This window comes from Oncorhynchus mykiss, chromosome 22, assembly GCF_013265735.2.
Source record: "Oncorhynchus mykiss isolate Arlee chromosome 22, USDA_OmykA_1.1, whole genome shotgun sequence".
NCBI classification, from domain to species: Eukaryota; Metazoa; Chordata; class Actinopteri; order Salmoniformes; family Salmonidae; genus Oncorhynchus; species Oncorhynchus mykiss.
This window is the reverse complement of record NC_048586.1, coordinates 12,305,347-12,325,600: the sequence shown is the minus strand read 5'-3', so window position 1 is coordinate 12,325,600 and position 20,254 is coordinate 12,305,347. Positions and strand designations below refer to the sequence as shown.

The 20,254-nt window shown below is 41.9% G+C and overlaps 1 protein-coding gene across 5 annotated transcripts in view; it reads right to left on the bottom strand.

The window, feature by feature from the left end:
• Nucleotides 1-20,254, bottom strand: part of LOC110501400 (E3 ubiquitin-protein ligase Midline-1) — a 58,963-nt gene that overhangs the window by 22,040 nt on the left and 16,669 nt on the right. For 2 of the 5 annotated variants that reach the window (XM_021578944.2, XM_036958744.1), the window contains exon 1: nucleotides 19,301-19,509. The exons of 1 other annotated variant lie outside the window; for it this stretch is intronic. The gene's annotated coding sequence lies outside the window, so the exon portion shown is untranslated. Of the gene's footprint in view, nucleotides 1-2,905; nucleotides 3,184-19,300; nucleotides 19,510-20,254 lie in introns of those variants that run through there. 2 more of the 5 variants (XM_036958745.1, XM_021578942.2) reach the window with 2 other exon arrangements.

The window sequence follows — 20,254 nt, the reverse complement described above, 5'->3', positions numbered from 1 at the left end:
GATTTTGTTGAAAAGGCAAACCAGCTTTATTCAGGGGTTTGCATTATACTGCGTTTCTACTATTGATGCGAAGCTAATGCACAACCAATTGACTATGGATTTGTACTACTGAATTATAATGAGAGCATGTGACCTGTTGTACATTTCAACAATCATTTTCCCATTCCCATTAGCCGACGCCAATGGCGACAGCTAGTCTTACTGGGATCCGACACATAACGGAAAATACATTATAGACAAAAGACTCCAATTGACATACATTTAAAAACATTAACATGTAGTGTGTGTGCATCTATCAGTTACATATACAGTACATGTCATTACATACACACAACAAGTAGGTCACATGGGGGAGAGGTGTTGTGCCGTGAGGTGTTCCTTTATTTGTTTTTTTTAAACCATGTTTGCTGTTTATTTGCACTGTATACGATGGGAGTTACATGCATAATATTATCCCTTTGATCATAATGAAGAGCAGGACGTGCCGCTCTGTTCTGGGTCAACTGCAGCTTAACTAGGTCTTTCTTTGCAGCACTTGACCTTATGACTGGACAGTAATCAAGATAAGATACAACTAGAGCATACAGGACTTGCTATATTGATTTTGACAGTACAGTAGGTGTTTCATTTGTTAAGTTGATGTCCTGTTGAGGGATATTGATCACAAATGTGTGCCAATAAACAATAGCCTAGAGTAAGGGGTGTACATGTGAACAGACAATAATACAGTCATGAAATGCAACCATCTAAAAAAAAAAATACACTGCAAAGTAGGTTTTTTTTGCAGCTGAGAGTCCAATGCTGATTTGATCAAAGATAAGAAACTGGAAACGGAGGCCACTAGTTGGATTGATACATTGCCAGTTAGCCGTTAGCCAGCAAAGCAGTCAGAGAGCTTTAGAACAGAGGGTGTGTTAACTAGGCCAGCTGTTGGCAGGGCCAGTCTTTCTGTAGGTCATCCTGGTCAGTAATCAGAACAGCCAAACTCTCCCATTTCCTCCCTGCTGCTTGGCAGGTGGCATCAGCAGGAAAATGTTGTTTTCTTTCCATAACCACATGAACTTTCACTGAATCCCCCTAAGACTGTTGCTTTCCCGGCAAAGCCCTAGACCAGCATAGATGTCATGATAACAGAATTGGTCGCAGTTGGATTACACTAATCTCAAATTCCGGTCGTTTTAATTAAAACATAATCAATCAAAACATCTTTCGTCCCTTGGTCCCCAAATACTGTACAAATAACTCAGTGGATTAAATTGAGGGTTTATGAATATCTCAAGAAGATTATGAGTCATTGAAATTACTCGAAAATGTATGGGTTAACTTCAAGAGATATATTTTCATTATTATGAAATATACTGTTTTACATTGCTGCATTGTGATTTCAGATCACCACATGGAAATTAATGGACAACTCAACCCACTGAAAAACAGGTTAAAGGGGGACATCTTGTGGCTGACATAAAAACTGACGATCCCTGACATAATTGAATATTTGGTCATGCTGATGATAGGTTACGAACTATGCATACACAGACTTCTGAAATACTTTCTGTAGTAGCGTCAAACAAAAAGTTACTGTTGTAGACTCCCAAACAAACACACTATCCCGACTGTACCGTTGCTTCTTTGCCTATTTCAACACCTACATTCCAAAGACTGAATCTCAACAAATGATTCACTGACTGACACATTCCATGATACCTCTAGTGGCCAGCCCACAAGGTTTCCATGGTGATACATTATTTACCACACAAGTGATCAAAGAGCGACTACAGAGAAAGTCAGGCATTCTTCAGCTCTGGTGGGAAACAATGACTTACTAATTAATAAGGAAAACCCCAGGCTCCAACAGCAAAGTCTACATTTTACACTTAGAAAATAAGACGTTCGTAAGGATGACTTGCCCAGAGATAAGCTCTGTTGTAAAACTACAGGCAAGCTTCTGACACAACATTATACATAATGCTTGAGAGTTAAAGAGGTAACCCAGATTGCGGAACACTGCTATCTTTCACTTGTGTTTATCTTATCTTATCTGAGGTGTATTACATTTGCTGGGGCATCAGGAGATGTGTTTTGTATTCATAAGGATGTATTTTCAATCCCCTGGTAGCACTAGTATAACCCTCAGACTGTGTAACAAACGCAAGGTCTTTATTGGCAATACACTGTTGAAAATAGCAGCTTCACTTAACAAAAACAGCTTTAATTGACATTTGTGAGAAAACAACATTCTGAACTGGTCACATTCTACAACCTGAAGAACAACAAAGGCTGGCTTTTCAACTGCATTCTGCAAACAGCCTGCTCGATTCAAATAAAGATGGATTACTTCTTGCACCTGTCTCATAAATGACGTTTTCATGACGATCAATGTGTAAACCTTGGCATGATCTCAGCACTGAAATTGGCATACCGGCTTTTCTCATCACAAAATGAGGTGACATCCAAAGAATGCTGATTACAGACGACCCGTCGCACATAATCACACCATTGATGTGTTGTTTCCTTTCACATTCACATGGCCCCTCCACCGCTGTGTTATTCTACACTCTGTAACGTGACTTTGATAATTCATCTGTCGTCAAACATAATGGCATTTCTGAGTGCAATGCAGCAGTGACATCAGCTTTTGAACTGTACCCTGCCTCGAGTCTCAGAAACTTGTTCTGTCGACACACTGATATCAAGCACTTACTGCACAGGCACACACACACACACACACAGACACACACAGGCACACACAGACACACACACACACACACACACACACACACACACACACACACACACACACACACACACACACACACACACACACACACACAGAGAGAGAGAGAGAGAAACCACTTGCTTGAAGGAAAATAAGCAACCCCAAAGTAAGCAGTAACCTCTTTTTTACCTGCCACATGGCTAAAGTCCCATCATCCACAAACAGGGGGAAAAGAAAAGAGGTCTCACAGTTGACAAGTCTGGTAATACTGTACTAGGCCAATCCACTGTAGCAATCTGGACAAACTAGCTCAGCCCTACTTAAGCGTTTACCTCCAGTACCAGTATATTGGCTCTGATTTAAGTTTCTGGTCCTCTAACCCTGTCCTCTCAGCCTATTGAGAAGAGGCAGGAGGGTTGAAGCTGTCCTCCTTTTCTCTCTGTTCTACTGAGTACTGTATCTGGCCCCTGTGGGCTACAAACTGTTGCCCTAACCAATCACACAGAGGGGGAGGGACCTCTGAGAGGGGGGGTGTCTGTTCAGGGATTGTGAGCTGAGAAGCGTTGCCATCTAATGCTCTGTTAAGACAGTATATCCAAATGGCACATATGGTATTACTGTACTAGAGCATGTTTATAATCCAATAACCATAAATCATAATTTATATAGGTTAAATTACTTGCCGTTGATGTATAAAACCACAACAGGTATAACAATCCAGTTATTAATCCAGTATATCACAATGATTTTTTTAATGCGCCACAACATACCAATGTTGATCTAATTGATGAAAAACACATCTGTAACAATATGAGGTGGTGGTTCTCACACCAGTCCCCGGGAAACTCAACACAGACCAGAGTCATATAGCCAAGTAAAACAGTCAATGACGTCACCATGCATGCACTGTAAAATGATGCATTTCATACTACTGTACACCTACTGTAATGTAAATACGGTATCAAAGCAAGTACTGAGTAATGACACACAGTACAATACGTTAATATTGACTGTATTATACTGTAAAAAAAAAAAAAAGTAACTTATACTGTAATCGGAATTAATGAATGAATGAACTACATTTATTGAGGGGAGGGGGGTTGTATTTCACAGTATTTTACTGTAATTACAGGGGATTGGTGCAAGCAGGTTGGCTGCTAGGTAAAGTGTTTACACATTACAGTATACTGTATTGATGAATATTTGTTGTTTGATACCACTTGCACTTCTAGAAGCTTTAACAAAGGCTTCCGAACTGGTAGCGACGATAGGGCAAAATGCTCAACAATTTAAGGTTTGAAGGTCATGAACAGTCAAAATCATGTTTTTTTATGACATTGGATCAAAGTAAGATGACCAAAGTATGAAAAATGACTGTTGCTTTTATATTGAGATAGTTTGATCATAAAGTTACTGGCTCCCTCCCCCATGTCAAACACTTGGATTCAGGAGGCGGGGTTTATTAAGGCAATAGGGTGACCTCACCCTAACTCTCATTTTAGTATACCAATGGTAACATGATATTCTCCTACCTAATTTCAATAAGTACCGCCTTGTCAGCAAATATATTTAAAAGTGTACATTATTCATATATGACAAAGATACTTACATGTATATGTTTCCCCTTTCATCTGTGTCTGGTGTTAGCTAGCTACTTGCTAGCTAGGTCATCATACGCTCCAAAGAGTTTGTTACTGTTGATAATACCCCAAATTACCATATAAATTACATTGTTACGTTACAGATTGTATTATACTTCCACAGAATTAGACCAATGATCTAACAGGTCAGCAACACCCACAGTGGAAAAAAAACGAATGACTTTCATAGTCATATTGGCTATATTGTTACCCATTCGCTTCTTTATGAAAAATGTGTTCATTGTCACAACAGCATCTTTTCAGCATTCTCATTGGAAACATGATCATAATGCTGACCTGACAAAAAAGCAGAACACCGGGATGATTTATCTTGACTTCTATCAAACTTGACAAGCGCCGTGCAAGTTTCTCGCACCGAGCACACGCTCCATCTTGCCCGGTAAACACTGGACATTGAAACATGGAAATAGAGGAATGTGTTTGTGGTTGAAACAGTTGACTGAGACAGTGTTGATAGTCTCAGTTTGTTGGCACCAGTTGCACCGCTCTGTGGTCATGTGGGGAGGAAAAAAACTTCCTCTCCTAACGTCTGCAGCTACCAGGCAAGTTTGGCAGCCGCCTGCTGATGCCATCACATCGTATAACATCTGAGCAATGCAAAACCTTGGCTTCCATCACACCTCCATAGCTAAAGGTTAAGGTATATACCGTAGCTCAGCTCACATGTTCCACTACCTGGAATTACCTTTAATCAATGACCTCATGGGATCACTCTGACTATTGATATCTCATAATAAACCCTGTGTTAGTTTACCGTGCTAAGGCTCTAGCACAGCATGCTGGCTACAGAACTCAGGCAGTAATCGATTTAGATTGGTAATTACCCAGAGCCGGACGCCTGCCATGAGAACGCTCATGTTTCCTTTTTCACTTCATACCACTGAAAGAGACATCCAGTTCTTCTTTGGTTGAGCAAAGATTGAGCAATGAATAACAATAGCTCAGTAACCAATTACACTAGAGCAACTGGGCTTACCGTGATGAAATACTGTGGTTTAAAATGTGGTACAAAACCACAGTAGTGTGCACAGTTTATTTTGACAACTAATCAAAACAGAATCCTCTGACATGAGAAGTGTGTGTGAGTGGCCAGTGCACACCGCATAACGTCTGTCATGGAAATCTGCTCCAGTATGACGTTGATGGCCTACAGTAAATACAATTGCTGCCATTGTTCCTTCTCCATCCTAATCAACATTGGCATATCAGTCCCTCAGAGGGCTGCCACAAAACAATATTGTACAGTTGCCTTAATTTGAGCCAGTTTGCTACAGCAGGAAAGTATTACTGCAGCAACAGAAAATGTGAATTGTTATGTGGATTTCTAATTATTGTTCTTGTTTCTTGTAGGGGTTGAGCCATTTTTTGTTAGGTCAAATCAAGTCTGACATTTTTTTGGGGGGGAAAATGACAATGACTTTAGAAGCCTTTTTAAATCATGCATCTGTAGGACACAATTCCAGCCCTGTCTATTCACTGTATTGTATTGGACACTGGCCAATAGCTGTGTATAAATACTGCCACCATCAATCAATAGTGACCTCTACGTTCCAGATGGATTTAAGGCCAGGCACCCCCCCCCCCACCCCCCCACCCCCTTCCCTTAGCTGGCAAAAGTTTATTGTGATGTGATTAAGAGGTCACTAAATATGATCCATTTTTGTATTAAAATGTTTCTTAAATATTTGTTTCTAATATGCAAATGAGGCGCTATCAATTAACTATACAAATGTAAATATGTATGTTTAATGCATTTTTGGCACATTCTTCAGAAGAAAATGTTATCTAGAATAAAAATTGTACAACACATCAACAATTCATTTTGTAACAGTCTGGAGAACATACCGTATCTAAGAATAACCACACACACATTATTCCACACAGATGCTTCTGGAGCTGAGAAAAATGTGTTGGTGTGTCGGAAGAGTCTAACTTTTGGGACATGGCAGTTAAAGACAAGTGCACTACATTTAGACTACTAAACGCCAAACGCCTGTTTAGACCCAATCACCATCTCTTCAAAGAATGTTACTACATATATTCCAGTTTGTAAGGTTCCCTATGAAATTGGCTTTTAAATTGTGTTGGATTCAATGTTTAAATTGTGTGGGATTTAATGCAGTGAGCTTTGATATTATGGATATTTAAATATATATACAGTGCATTCAGAATGTATTCAGACCCCTTGACTTTTTCCACATTTTGTTACACTACAGCCTTATTCTAAAATTGATTAAATGTGACCCGTTTCAGGAAACTAGGAATCTAGGCTTACGACTCATTACTTCACAGGAGACCTGTTAGAACGTAAACTTATTTTCTTTATCAAAATGTGTTTTTTGGCAGAAATGCCTTCTCGAACATGTGAATTTGCCATCTGTAAAGATTAATCAAATTGTTAAATTACGAGCTTAATTGGTTTAGCCAAAGAAAAGGCAGCAACCTTCCCTCTAGCCATGATTGGCTGAGATAATGAGTGGGCTGGACATGCTGAGAGATGAGTTTGGATTGGTCTTCCATGTGGCACACTTCTGTCTATTTGAGCTGGTCAGTATGCCTAGGTAATCCTGTCTAATGCATCTTTAAAAAAAAATATATATATATATGTATCGCTTATTAAAACTGCTTATGTGTTGCTCCCCACTTTCTGGAGGACCGAGTTTTGAAATCAGTGGATGATTGCTAAGGAGATGGAGAAAATACCTTTCTTAGCTAGCTAACATTGAACCTGGTTGGTTAGCTACCTTTAGATTTATGCAGGGTAGTAATGTCATGAGTTGGGATTATGGTTAATTGTTTGCCTAGCTAGTTAACGTATGTTGGCTGGCTCACTAGCTAACGTTACATGTATGGCCTTATTATTTGTATATCAGAGCCATTTGCTTAGCTAGCTATAGCCTAATGTTAGCTAGCTAACATTGAACCTGGTTGGTTTATTTACCTGTAGATTCATGCAGGGTAGTAACGTCATGAGTTGGGATTATGGTACATTGTTTATCTAGCTAGCTACATGTTTTACCAAAAGACTCCATTATCCAAGTAACCATTTTGGTGCATTCGTAAATTCAGTCTGGCCATGTACTCCGATATCATAGCACTCTCATCTGTTTGTGCCAGAGCGCAGAATAACTGCTGAATTTACGAACACTCAACACCCATTGAACATGGCCGGTGTCAGTAAACGTCGGCAAGAAAGAGTAAGTCAATTGTTGCCAGCAGCACAGTTAGTCTGGATAACATGAACACAGCCTAACTAGCTCTGCTAGGGCGAGAAAAATGGTCAGAGTGGGATGTTCTCTCATTATGTGTATGGAAGTAGCTAGCAAGCTAGCCAATGTCAGCCAGTTAGCTTGGGTGCTTGACTGCCATTGTGAGGTTCAGAGCGTTGGGTGTGCACTCTGAACTCTCAATCTGACAGCACAGTTACAGTCACCAACGCTCTGGATTACATAATATAATGAGTAATGAGTAATGTTCAGTGAGCTGTTCTGTTATTTCTGTCTCAAAGTAGCTATCAAGTGAGTTTGGGTGTTTGATTTTTGTTGTTAGTACAGAACGCTTGGATCAACCCTTAAAGAGATTGGTGGGGCTAAAGCTTAAGAGGGTGTGAACGATGCTGAATGGGTGTAGACAAAGAGGGGCTCTCCATTAGTAGCACCAAAATATTTAAAGGCCATTTTCTCAAAAGTTTATCAACTTTCAAAGCAAAATTACTTTCCCATTGTTTCTCAACTATATTGTATGATATACCATTTGTAGCTCTGAGTCTCTACTTTTATCCAATGTAAAAAAAAAACACAATTTCAAATTTTGCTACATAAGAACGATTTGAGCCGGTCGGTCACAAATTGTTTTTTCCCCCTCATCAATCTGCACACAATACCCTGTAAAAACAAAGCAAAAACAGGTTTTGCTAATTTCTTAAAAATAAAAACTGAAATATCACATTTACAAAAGTATTCAGACCGTTTACTGAGTACTTTGTTGAAGAACCTTTGGCAGCGATTACAACCTTGAGTCTTCTTGGGTATGAAGCTACAAACTTTGCACATCTCTATTTGGGTAGTTTATCCCATTCTTCTCTGCAGATGCTCTCAAGCTCTGTCAGGTTGGATGGGGAGTGTCGTTGCACAGGTAGTTTCAGGTGTCTCCAGAGATGTTTGATTAGGTTCAAGTGCGGGCTCTGAATGGGCCACTCAAGGACATTCAGAGACTTGTCCCGAAGCCACTCCTACGTTGTCTTGGCTGTGTGCTTATGGTCATTGTCCAGTTGGAAGGTGAACCGTCGCCCAAATCTGCGGTCCTGAGTGCTCTGGAGCAGGTTTTCATCAATGATCTCTCTGTACTTTTTTCCATTCATCTTTCCCTCGATCCTGACTGGTCTCCCATTCCCTGAAGCTAAAAACATCCTCACAGCATGATGCTGCCACCACCATGCACCAGTTTCCTCCAGACGTGAAGCTTGGCATTCAGGCCAAAGAATTCAATCTTGGTTTCATCAGACCAGAGAATCTTGTTTCTCATGGTCTGAGAGTCCTTTAGGTGCCTTTTGGCAAACTCCAAGTGGGCTGTCAAGTGCCTTTTACTGAGTAGTGGCTTCCGTCTGGCCACTCTAATACATTTCCCAAAATAAATAAAAAAACTGTTATCGCTATGTCATTTTGGGGTATTAAGTGTAGATTGAGGACATTTTTGTATTTAATACATTTTTGAATAAGGCTGTAACATAACAAAATGTGGAACAAGTCAAGGGGTCTGAATACTTTTCAAAAATATATACACAACATACAAAGCTATTACTGAGTTGCAGATCATATAAGGAAATCTACATAAATTAATTCTGTCCTAATCTATGGATTGCACAGCCACTGGGGAGCCAGGTCCAGCCAATCAGAATATTTTTTTTTCAGGCTCCAGTGATGGGATCAGCCAATGTGGACATACATATTGGAGACCGAACGTTCCACCACCCCGTCTGGGTTGCAGAGGTCAGAGAAAAGTGGCTGTTGATTTTGGACTTCCTACGCAGGGCATGCTGACAGCTGGATCTTCGTGCTGAGATTATAATCTTTTATGGCAGTCCTGCCATACATCTTCGGTGTTCCCGAAGACTGAGACCCTCCAGACCCCTGTACTATCGAAGCCTTGCCCTTTGGAAGAAGACATCTCAACCCCACTAGCAGGCACGTGACCTCTGCAACCTCCCAGTGTACAGCACCCTGTGGACGTGATTACACCAACAATGCCCAGCCTGACTCAACCTCTATTCCCCACACTCATCCAAGCAGTGACCCCCAGGTGTGGACTACAACCAGGTAAGTGACATAACTGTCAAGGACTCCTTTCAGCTGTCTCGGGTGGATGAGTCCCTTGACTTGGTGATGGTGTTCACATGGTTCTCTTCTTTGGACCTTCGAAACGGCTACTGGCAGGTGGCCATGGCTCCAGAGGACAAAGCAAAGACTTCTTTCACCACAGGAAAGGGGCTGTGGCTGTTCAAGACCATGCTGTTCGGACTATGCAACTCCCCAGCAATGTTTGAACGACTGATGGAGAAAGTACTGGCTGGCATGCCTCCTGAATGCTGTCTAGTGCAGCCTCAAGCTGCACCCTGAAAAGTGTTGCTAAGGGAGGTCACGTTCCTCGGCCACAGAGTGAGCAGTGAGGGCCTGAAAACAATGGAGGACAAAATGCTGCAGTTCAGGACTGGCCTGCCCCCAGAGACATTCACTAAGTACCGGCATGCTTGGGCCTAGCCCAATACTACAGGGGATTTGTTGAAGTCTTTTCAATAGTGGCTGCTTCTCTGAACTGGCTCCTGAAGAAAGGGAATGACTTCCAGTGGAACCAAGAGCAGCAGGTTGCCTTTGAAGCCCTGAAAAAGGCCCTTTGTGAAGCCCCCATCTTCCTTGCCCCAGACTCACAGAGACACTTCACCCTGGCCACCGATACCAGCGGAAGGGTCTGGGAGCAGTCCTGTCACAGGTCACCCCGGAGGATGAGCGTGTAGTGGCATACTATAGACATACAGTACCTTCAACAAGGCGGAGAGGAACTACTCTGTCACTCGCCGAGAACTCTTGGCAGTAGTGGACTTTACTCATCACTTCCGCCAACACCTCTGAGGCCTGCCCTTCCTTATACGAACAGACCATGCAGCTTTGAAGTGGCTTCTCTCCTTTGAAGAACCTGAGAGCCAAGTCGCCCGCTGGATAGAGCTGCTGCAGGCTTTCCAGTACACCATTGTTCACTGTGCTGGGGAGAACCACTAAAATGCTGATGCACTGTCCAGGCGGCCATGTGGTCCTGAGTGCAAGCATTGTGAGCGCACAGATGCTTGTGAAGTGCTGGCACTGCTGCCAGCAGACACTGGTAGGTGGATAGAACCACAGCAGGCTGATCCCGACCAACAGATGGTGTTTGGCTGGGTGGAGGAAAGATCTTGCCCCCTTGCGATGAGGTGGTGGAGCAGTCACCCATAGTGAGGGAACTGTGGCCATAGTGGCCTAGGTTAGAAATAAGACATGGATCACTAAAAAGAAGCAGGTTGGAACCAGCCACAGGTGAGGCTCGTTTGCAGTTGGTATTCCCCGAGGTCCTGAGAGAAGAAGTGCTCGAGCTACACCATGGATGCCCTGGTATAGGACATGTTGGTGTTACCAAGAGACTGAAGCGAACCCACCAATCCTTCTACTGGGGACAATGCAGACAGGATGTGGAGGATAGTGCCCTCACTATAGTGCCCTCAAAGCTCATCACTAAGCTAAGGACCCTGGCACTAAACATCTCCCTCTGCAATTGGATCTTGGACTTCCCGACGGGCCGTCCCCATGTGGAAAAGGTAGGAAACAACATATCCGACACGCTGATCCTCAACACGGGGCCCATCAGGGGTGCGTGCTCAGTCCCCTCCTGTACTCCCTGTTCACTCATGACTGCATGGCCAGGCACGACTCCAACACCATCATAAGTTTTCCGATGACACAACCGCGATAGGCCTGATCACTGACAACGATGAGACAGCCTGGGAGGAAGTCAGAGACCTAGTCGTGTGGTGCCAGGACAACAACCTCTCCTTCAACGTGATCAAGACAAAGGAGATGATTGTGGACTACAGGAAAAGGAGGACCGAGCCCGCCCCCATTCTCATCGACGTGGCTCTAGTGGAACAGGTTGAGTGCTTCAAGTTCCTTGGTGTCCACATCACCAACAAATCATAGTCCAAACACACTAGACAGTCGTAAAGAGAGCACGACAAAGCTCATTCCCCCTCAGGAGACTGAAAAGATTTGGTATGGGTCCTCAGATCCTCAAAAGGTTCTACAGCTGCACCATCGAGAGCATCCTGACTGGTTGCATCACTGCCTGGTATGGCAACTGCTCGGCCTCTGACCGCAAGGCACTACAGAGTGTGGTGCGTACGGCCCAGTACATCACTGGGGCCAAGTTTCCTGCCATCCAGCGCCTCTATATCAGGAAGGCCCTAAAAATGGTCAAAGACTCCAGCCACCCTAGTCATAGACTGTTCTCTCTGCTACCGCACAGAAAAGTGATACCAGAGGGCCATGTCGAGGTCCAAAAGGTTTCTTTGCAGCTTCTACCCCAAGCCATAAGACTCCTGAACAGCTAATCAAAGGGCTACTCAGACCGCTCTTTTACACTGCTGCTACTCTCTTTTTATAATCTATGCATAGCCACTTTAACTCTGCCTACATGTACATATTAGCTCAATTACCTCAACTAACCGGTGCCCCCGCACATAGACTCTGTACCGGTACCCCCTGTATATAGCCTCGCTATTGTTATTTTACTACTGCTGTTCAATTATTATTATATTAATTTTATACTAATTTCTTTTTTTACTTAACACATTTTTTTTTCTTAAAGCATTGTTGGTTAAGGGATTGCAAGTAAGCATTTCACTGTAAGGTCTACAGCTGTTGTACTCAGCGCATGTGACAAATACAATTTGATTTGATTTTGATTACACAAGATCGCATGCAGGTGAAGTGGTGACCCCGATGGGGGCACTGGTGCCTCCATCAAGGCCAAACACTACATTCCCTGCTTCCATTCTCGCACCCAGAGCTGGACACCCTTCTCCGCCTACCCCCATTGCTCCAACCCGGAGGCTACAGCGTTCAGATACTTTATCCTTGGGGACGAGGACTTGAGGGAGGGAGCAATGTAGCGACCCTCAAGGGGTAGGGTGGGCAGACCCTGCCCCAACCTGTCAGCACCAGTCACATTCAATGTTTATGGGTTTGTCGTGGTAATAGAAAAGGGCTGCTCATAGGTTTTGTGGGGAGATAACCAGTGTCTCTCTTGTGTTTATCTCTCTGGGGAGATACCTCCTGCTGGACTGTGATTTATCTAGCTCAGGCTAGGTTGGTTATTTTGTGCAACTCCCCGTTACCCTTTGCATGGAAACATTAAAATGCCTTTTGGCGTTAACTGTATTTCCCTATCAGTCCATTTGTTATTTAAGCTATCGAAATTATAAGATCGGGAAACTCGCAAACGCCACAGTATTTTGATATTTTCACTACATAAAAAAACAAAATGCTAGTGTTGCCTTTTTCACTGGTGTTGCCTATATTTTAATGACAATTCAACCTTTCCAGAATGTAATTTGATTATTTAATTTGCATACATATTCAAAGACCAGAAAAGGTTAAGGATGAAATTAAGAAATGTTTTTGATTAGTAATAATTTACTTTAAACAAAACACATTTTTCTATAATAATACAAGTGACTGTAACACCAGTGACCAGAAACACCAGTAACGAATCTTCAGATTATTCTATTAAAACCATCAGGAACAGTAACACCAGTGATGGTAACACTAGTGACAAATCTGCAGAAAATATAGAATATCTAAGATGGTGGCCACAGTATACAAACCACATTTCTTAAATTCTAAATAAATCACTTAATCATTTGATTTCATCAACTATTTTAATTAAATGTCCCTTTACCCTTACTTTAAACTGTGTAACACCAGTGACACATCTTAAGGCTTCACCTGAAATTGCTAACATATGAAGAGAGAGTGCAGATTCACCATGTGCTTTTGAAAACAGCCCTACATCCAATGAACCTTTGGCCAGGTAAGAAGTTAGTTTTTTTTTTATTGTGGTTGTTATAATGGGGTAACACCAGTGACATTAAATTGAGGGACAGCTATTCTCTGTAAATTATTTATAAAATGTAGTTGATATTTAAGTATTTTAAGTAATACACAAAACAAATATAATACTTCCCTTGGTATTCTTAGATTTAAAGTGGGGGGGGGGAAATAATTGTACTATGTTTTATGATATATACAGTACCAGTCAAAAGTTTGGCAAGCCTGTACAAAGCTGTCATAAAGGCAAAGGGTGACTACTTTGAATAATCTCAAATATAAAATGTATTTTGGTTTGTTTAACACTTTTTTTTGTTGGTTACTACATGATTCCATATGTGTTATTTCATAGTGTTGATGTCTTCACTGTTATTCTACAATGTAGAACATAGTAAAATAAAGAAAAACCCTTGAATGAGTAGGTGTGTCCAAACTTTGACTGGTACTGTACGTATATAAAAGTTTGCAATATAACTGTCTTACATATGTTTTTATTAACAATGACCCATGTATGTTAATTTAAAAGTGGTTCAAATGTATAACATTTTGATAATTCGTAATAGTATGATAAACTAAATAAATTATATTTTCAATTTTTATTTTGCATAATAAAGGAGCCAAACGCACAAACTAAACTATTCTCTTCATATTAACACAGAGAGAGATGTCACCCTACAAAGGATGAACCGTACTCATCACCACACCTACTGTGATGCTTGAATTTGATGTCTTTGTTAATAAAAACACAAAACTGTCTCTCCTGTACTGTATGTACACACTATCGATAAGATCAGCTGAGGCTTGCGGCCAGCTGACCACGAATCAGAGGGCAGGTCAGGAACTCCCATCATGGAAACAAACAGAGAATCTTGTGATTATCTCTTACCAGTCACTTCTCCACACACAGCCTGGGTGACAGATGAACATAGCACTGGCTTAGACACCTTGAAGAGCGGGAAAGAGCTGAGAACACCACTTTCCTTCCTTCAGGAGCCTCTCTCTCTGACATGGTTGGTCTCTCCTGGTCTCGCCTTTGCCACTATCTGTGAAATTCTCATCTCTCACTCTCACTCACACACACACACACACACACACACACACACACACACACACACACACACACACACACACACACACACACACACACACACACAGCCACTCTCTCTTCTCTAATCCTCCTCATAAAGAGTGCGATCCAAATACCTCCAGCAGACTGCAGAGACTTCTCAGGCTTTTACTCTTTGTGTTGTGTTGTTGGCTGGGATCATTAACTTGGTCCCTGGAGACTTTGGGATGTAAATAATCCCCCTCCTCCATAGGGAGGATGTCAATCAAACCTGGTGGTGGAGACTGAGGGGGCTGGCTGCCAAGGAGACATCCCTGATTTAAGCAATAAGGCCCGACGAGGTGTGGTATATGGCCAATGTACCACGACCAAGGGCTGTTCTTATGCACAACGCAACATGGAATGCCTGGATACAGCCCTTAGTTGTGGTATATTGGCCATATACCACAAACCAGAAAGTGCCTTATTGCTATTATAAACTAGTTACCAACCTATTTAGAACAGTAAACAAGTCATTTTATGCCATACCCATGGTATATTTTCTGATATACCACGGCTTTCAGCCAATCAGTATCCAGAAGCCAAACTACCTGTTTTATAATGGTAATTAGGAAATTGCAATGTATGGGATAAGAGGGATATCGGCGAGTGGGGATATGGGGACATGGGGATGGGGGTATGGAAATGGGTGTGTGGGGATTTGGGGATGGGGGAGGTGGAGGTGGCACAGCTGGGCTGGCCTGTACATTGATATTGGAGCGGTATAATGCACTGCATCTCAGTGCTCCACCCTGGTTTGAATCCAGGCTGTATCACATCCGGCCGTGATTGGGAGTCCCATAGTGCGGCGCACAATTGGCCCAGTGTCAGCCGGGGTAGGTCGTCATTGTAAATCGTAATTTGTTGGCGAGCCTAGTTCAATAAAAGTTAAATAAAATAAAAAATAAATATTGATTTGCAATAAGATTCTTGATACATGTAATATATGTGTACTTAGCTTTTTAGATGCATTATTGTTCACAGTACAATTTCATTGTTCATGTGCCACAGTTACATATCTACAGGTATTTAGCTTGCGAGTACAGTGTGAGCATTTTCTTCAAGACATAAGAGCATTTATAAATGCATGAGTAGGGATGGCATTGAGGAGAGTTGGCGGGGAGCTTTAAGGATTTGGTTGCCATGGTGGTGTGCAACAGCTCGACAGTGCATCTTGGCTCTTGTGCCAAACAGCATTCTAATCCTTTCATGGCAAGTCCTCCAGCTCAGCTCTCTCTCTCTCCCAGATCAAAGTCTGCTTGTCTCCTACTGAGGCCCATGGCTGCCTGTCACTCTCCTCCTGCTCTCCTCTCCTCACCCGCAAGCTTTCCTCTTCTTACTGTGGTGACTGGTCAAATGTTTTGAAAAGGCAAAGCAATTTGTTTACAAAGACTCTCTTCGCACAAGGCAACTGGACTTGTGAAGGGTCTTTCTGTTCTTAAGCTGACGACTTGACATGGAGAGGCTTGAGGAGTGTTACTGATGGAAGGTTTGCACAACGGATTTATAACAGAGGTGTTCAAGTTGACGTTTAGTAAACCTGGGTTGCCTGCCCCTCTCTTCACATTTTAGCTTGACAGGAGCTTCCAATTAAACTGTGTGAATTGTAGTGTGTTAAATATTAAATCAAAACAGCATTATAACATGTATACATTGCCCTCGTTTAAAAAGATCGGACAAAGGATATGCAAACAACTCATGACTGTAACACATATGCTGTACACACGCAAAGCCGTGTTCGATTATTCTCACTTCGCTTGACAGAAGTATGTCCCACCCCCTCATTACAATACCACATGTGCCAACTCTAAAAGACACCAACCCTGTACCCATCTGACACACAATTGACAATATATTTCTACACTGTAGAAATACTGCATTGAAATAACTTTTATGCTACAGCTTCTGTATAGTTGCTTCTGTATAGCTTCCAGGTAAAGCATCAGAGTATACAGGATTGGTCCATAATAGCATTTTCCACTCAACTTTTTGAGAAATTCCATTATGATTGATGCAGCAGTGTTGTTTCCTCAGCAGTTAGGTTATTTGGGGACAAAACGTTTCTACTGGTAACAACTGGTTTAGCAGCAGAAGGTCAAGTCCAATATCACACCCATTTGGAGCTGAAATAAGGATTGAGTGGAAACGGTTTTATTTGGTTACATTTTGAACCACTCCAAAAGGGACATGTCTGGACTGTGGCTAAGCAACTGTCTCCACCTCACCCACATGAAATCCAAACTGATCCTAAATCCAGGCTGACGCACAAAGCTACATTTATGATTTGTCTGAGAGAAAAACAAAAGAAACAAAAGCATGTTCGTTTTTTAACTATTAAAACGTTTTAATAAACTTCCCTCAACAACATAATAATACCATAAACAATCAACTTCTGTTACGTCAATCTGACAGTGTTGTACTTGACTGAAGTATATAGCATCCAAACTGAGACCGAGATGAATTAGGTTAAACATTAAAAATAAAGCTGCAAGTTGGAAGGTTATTTTTATTTAAATTAAATTGTACCCCTTTTTCTCCCCAATTTCGTGGTATCCAATTGTTTTAGTAGCTACTATCTTGTTTCATCGCTACAACTCCCGTGTCCTCCGATACACAACCCAACCAAGCCGCACTGCTTCTTAACACAGCGTGCATCCAACCCGGAAGCCAGCCGCAACAATGTGTTGGAGGAAACACCGTGCACCTGGCAACCTTGGTTAGCGCGCACTGCGCCCGGCCCGCCACAGGAGTCACTGGTGCGCGATGAGACAAGGACATCCCTCCGGCCAAGCCCTCCTTAACGACGCTAGGCCAATTGTGCGTTGCCCCACGGACCTCCCAGTCGCGGCCGGTTACGACAGAGCCTGGGCATGAACCCAGAGTCTCTGATGGTACAGCGCCCTTAACCACTGCGCCACCCGGGAGGCCCAAATAAGGTTCTTGAGAGCAATACCACGGGGAAACTATTTTGGAGTCTCGGAAGAATCATAAATGGGATGGTTCTTAAAAGAACCATACAAAGATTCCAAAACCAGAAATGTTTCAGCCCTCCAGGACAGGAATTGAATAGCCCTGCTTTAGGATTTTAAGCCTTATTTACATATTTCCCAGCATGCCTTTAGAGTGAATTGTAGAGTTACCAGTGCCACCCATGGCTGTGTTTGCTAGTGACAGTGAGATGATTATTAATTAACATAACTATGGCCTTCATGTATAACTTTGTCATAAAAATGTAATTATTTAAGACAAGGCTTTCAGTTGAGGGCCTTCTTTTACTCTATACAGTGGCCTGTAACTCATAGATTACTGCCCACATCAGGCCTGCAAATCACATTTATGCTGGTTTGCAAAGTGAAGTGTAATTCCTATTGGAATCCAGCCTGATTGGGGATATTAAATATTTTCAGAAGAAAAATCACTCACAACCTGCATTCAGAATGACTGCCAGGGTTGGGAAGATTAAGATATTAGACTACTGTACCTTAATACCAACACTGGGGTTATTCTACACCACTGAGTGTTAATTTAACTCATTACAGTGCTAATTGAACTCTTGAATCAACACTAGAAGTGTTACACTGACAAACAAACACTAGTTAACACTGGCCAATTTGCTGTGTGCTATGAAAGGGACACATCTGCATGCTTCTATTCATTTGAAGAACCTTTTAAGAATTCTGAAGTACCAGATGCCATGTCAAGAACCCCCATACGTAACTCAAATGTGCTTATTTGGGCAAGAGTTCTTGAAGGAACCTTAAGAACTGAGGAAGAACCATTTTAAGAACCTTAATTTTTTTTCAATGTAGCAACAAATACAGCTTCATCAAATCCTGAATTCTTTGAATATTCATCAGTGAATTAAAAGTTTATAAACCTCTTCCGTAATTTACACTCAGAAATAATATTTACTTAGAAGTAATTGTCTTGTATATATGAGCATTTACCATTTGCTCTGATGACTACCATAATATAGAACAATTCTTCCAAACAGATTAATATTCATCCATGCTAAATAAATCCATTAGTAGCCCAGGGCTATTTCCTTGGTGGTGCTTGGCACGTTAAACATAAGAAATTGTGGCTTAGAAAAACCTTCTTGAAGTAGAAGATAAGGGATGGAACAGAGAAAGCACTGAGGCCTGATGGATCCAAGAGTCTAAAGCACATGGGTGTGTCAGAAATGTGTCATATGGACTGGATTAACACAGATCCATCCAACAGTTCATAATTGACTTGCTGTGATCTGGTTGTTGAACAATTGAACTAGTCTACATGATTCCAACTAAACAGATAGATTCATATTGAAGATTTCTGAACATAATACACTTCTAAAATGCAAGATTTCAGGTACAGGCCATATTCTCAAAACGAGCCATATTATTCCATATTTTCAAAAAATGGCTTAACAAGGTCCACAAAAATGCTTCATTAATCAATATGCTGTTGTGTCCTTCAAATCTTATGTCCTTCAAAAACCTCAAACTAGAAATACAAAATCTTAAGGATTCATACAACACAATTACAAATTAACTTCTACTGCACATGTCCAGATCATGGATCACCATGTCAAGAAGCTCAAGAAGCTATGCCTATATATGGCACGTTCAAGCTCAGGATAAATAGCTAGAATCATTAATTACAACAACTTTCCACAACATTCAGCCCTTGCAGTACAAGCACTACTCACATGCTATGGTCCAGGGTGGTCCTGTCCAACGGAGGAGAGATGCAACACCCACTGAACGGTTAAACACTATACTGCATGTCTGGCACATGGATGAAACTCTGGCTCCAAACAAAACACAGCCACCTAGTTAGTGTGGTGCCTCTCCCTCCCTCTGCCCCTGACCCAGCTGCAGCCGTATGCTCATGGAAGCGTGTAACGGGCTGGAGTAGCGTCACTTGCACTGGGTTATTTCATGGACGCGGCATCCATTAAGGGCTGGGACTGTGCTCTTGGCCCTGACACTCCCCTGTCGCTCCCCTCTCTCCCCTCCGTAAGACAAAAGAGCAAGCAAACAAAGACGGGGGAGTAGGGGGGAACCTTGGGGATCAGGCTGCACACAGATGGGGTCAGTCTCCAAGGCTCTGCTGCATCGCTGCATCACAACCATACATCATCACAAAAGATACATGAAGAATACACGGCTCAATAAAAGCTCCTCATGAAATCATGGTGAAATAAATGTGCAATTGCAAGGCCATACAATGGGAGAAGATCTAGGGGAAAGGAGGACTTCTTCATTGATGTGTCCATGTGTTGATGTGTCCATGTGTTAGCAAATCAGATGTGAGAAAACGCAGACGTAATCTAAGTGAAAGCATGCTTTAGGCAACGTTTTTCAGACTTATTATAAGGTTGTATAGAATATTTATCTACACACTAAAACATCTAATAATAATAGAATCAGATAGGGGTTGTGCGGTAAGTATCAACTTCATGAAAAACATAATTTTGTAGATTTAGCGGAACACTTATTTGAAGGTTCTATAATGAACCATGCTCATAAAGTTCTAAATGGAACTTGCACTGTTCTGAAAAGAACCCTTTCCCAAGGTTCTATAAAGACCCATTAAAAAAGGTTTTATATAGCGCCAAAAAAACTTTCCGCCATGGTTCCAACCATTTTTGTGGCTTTCA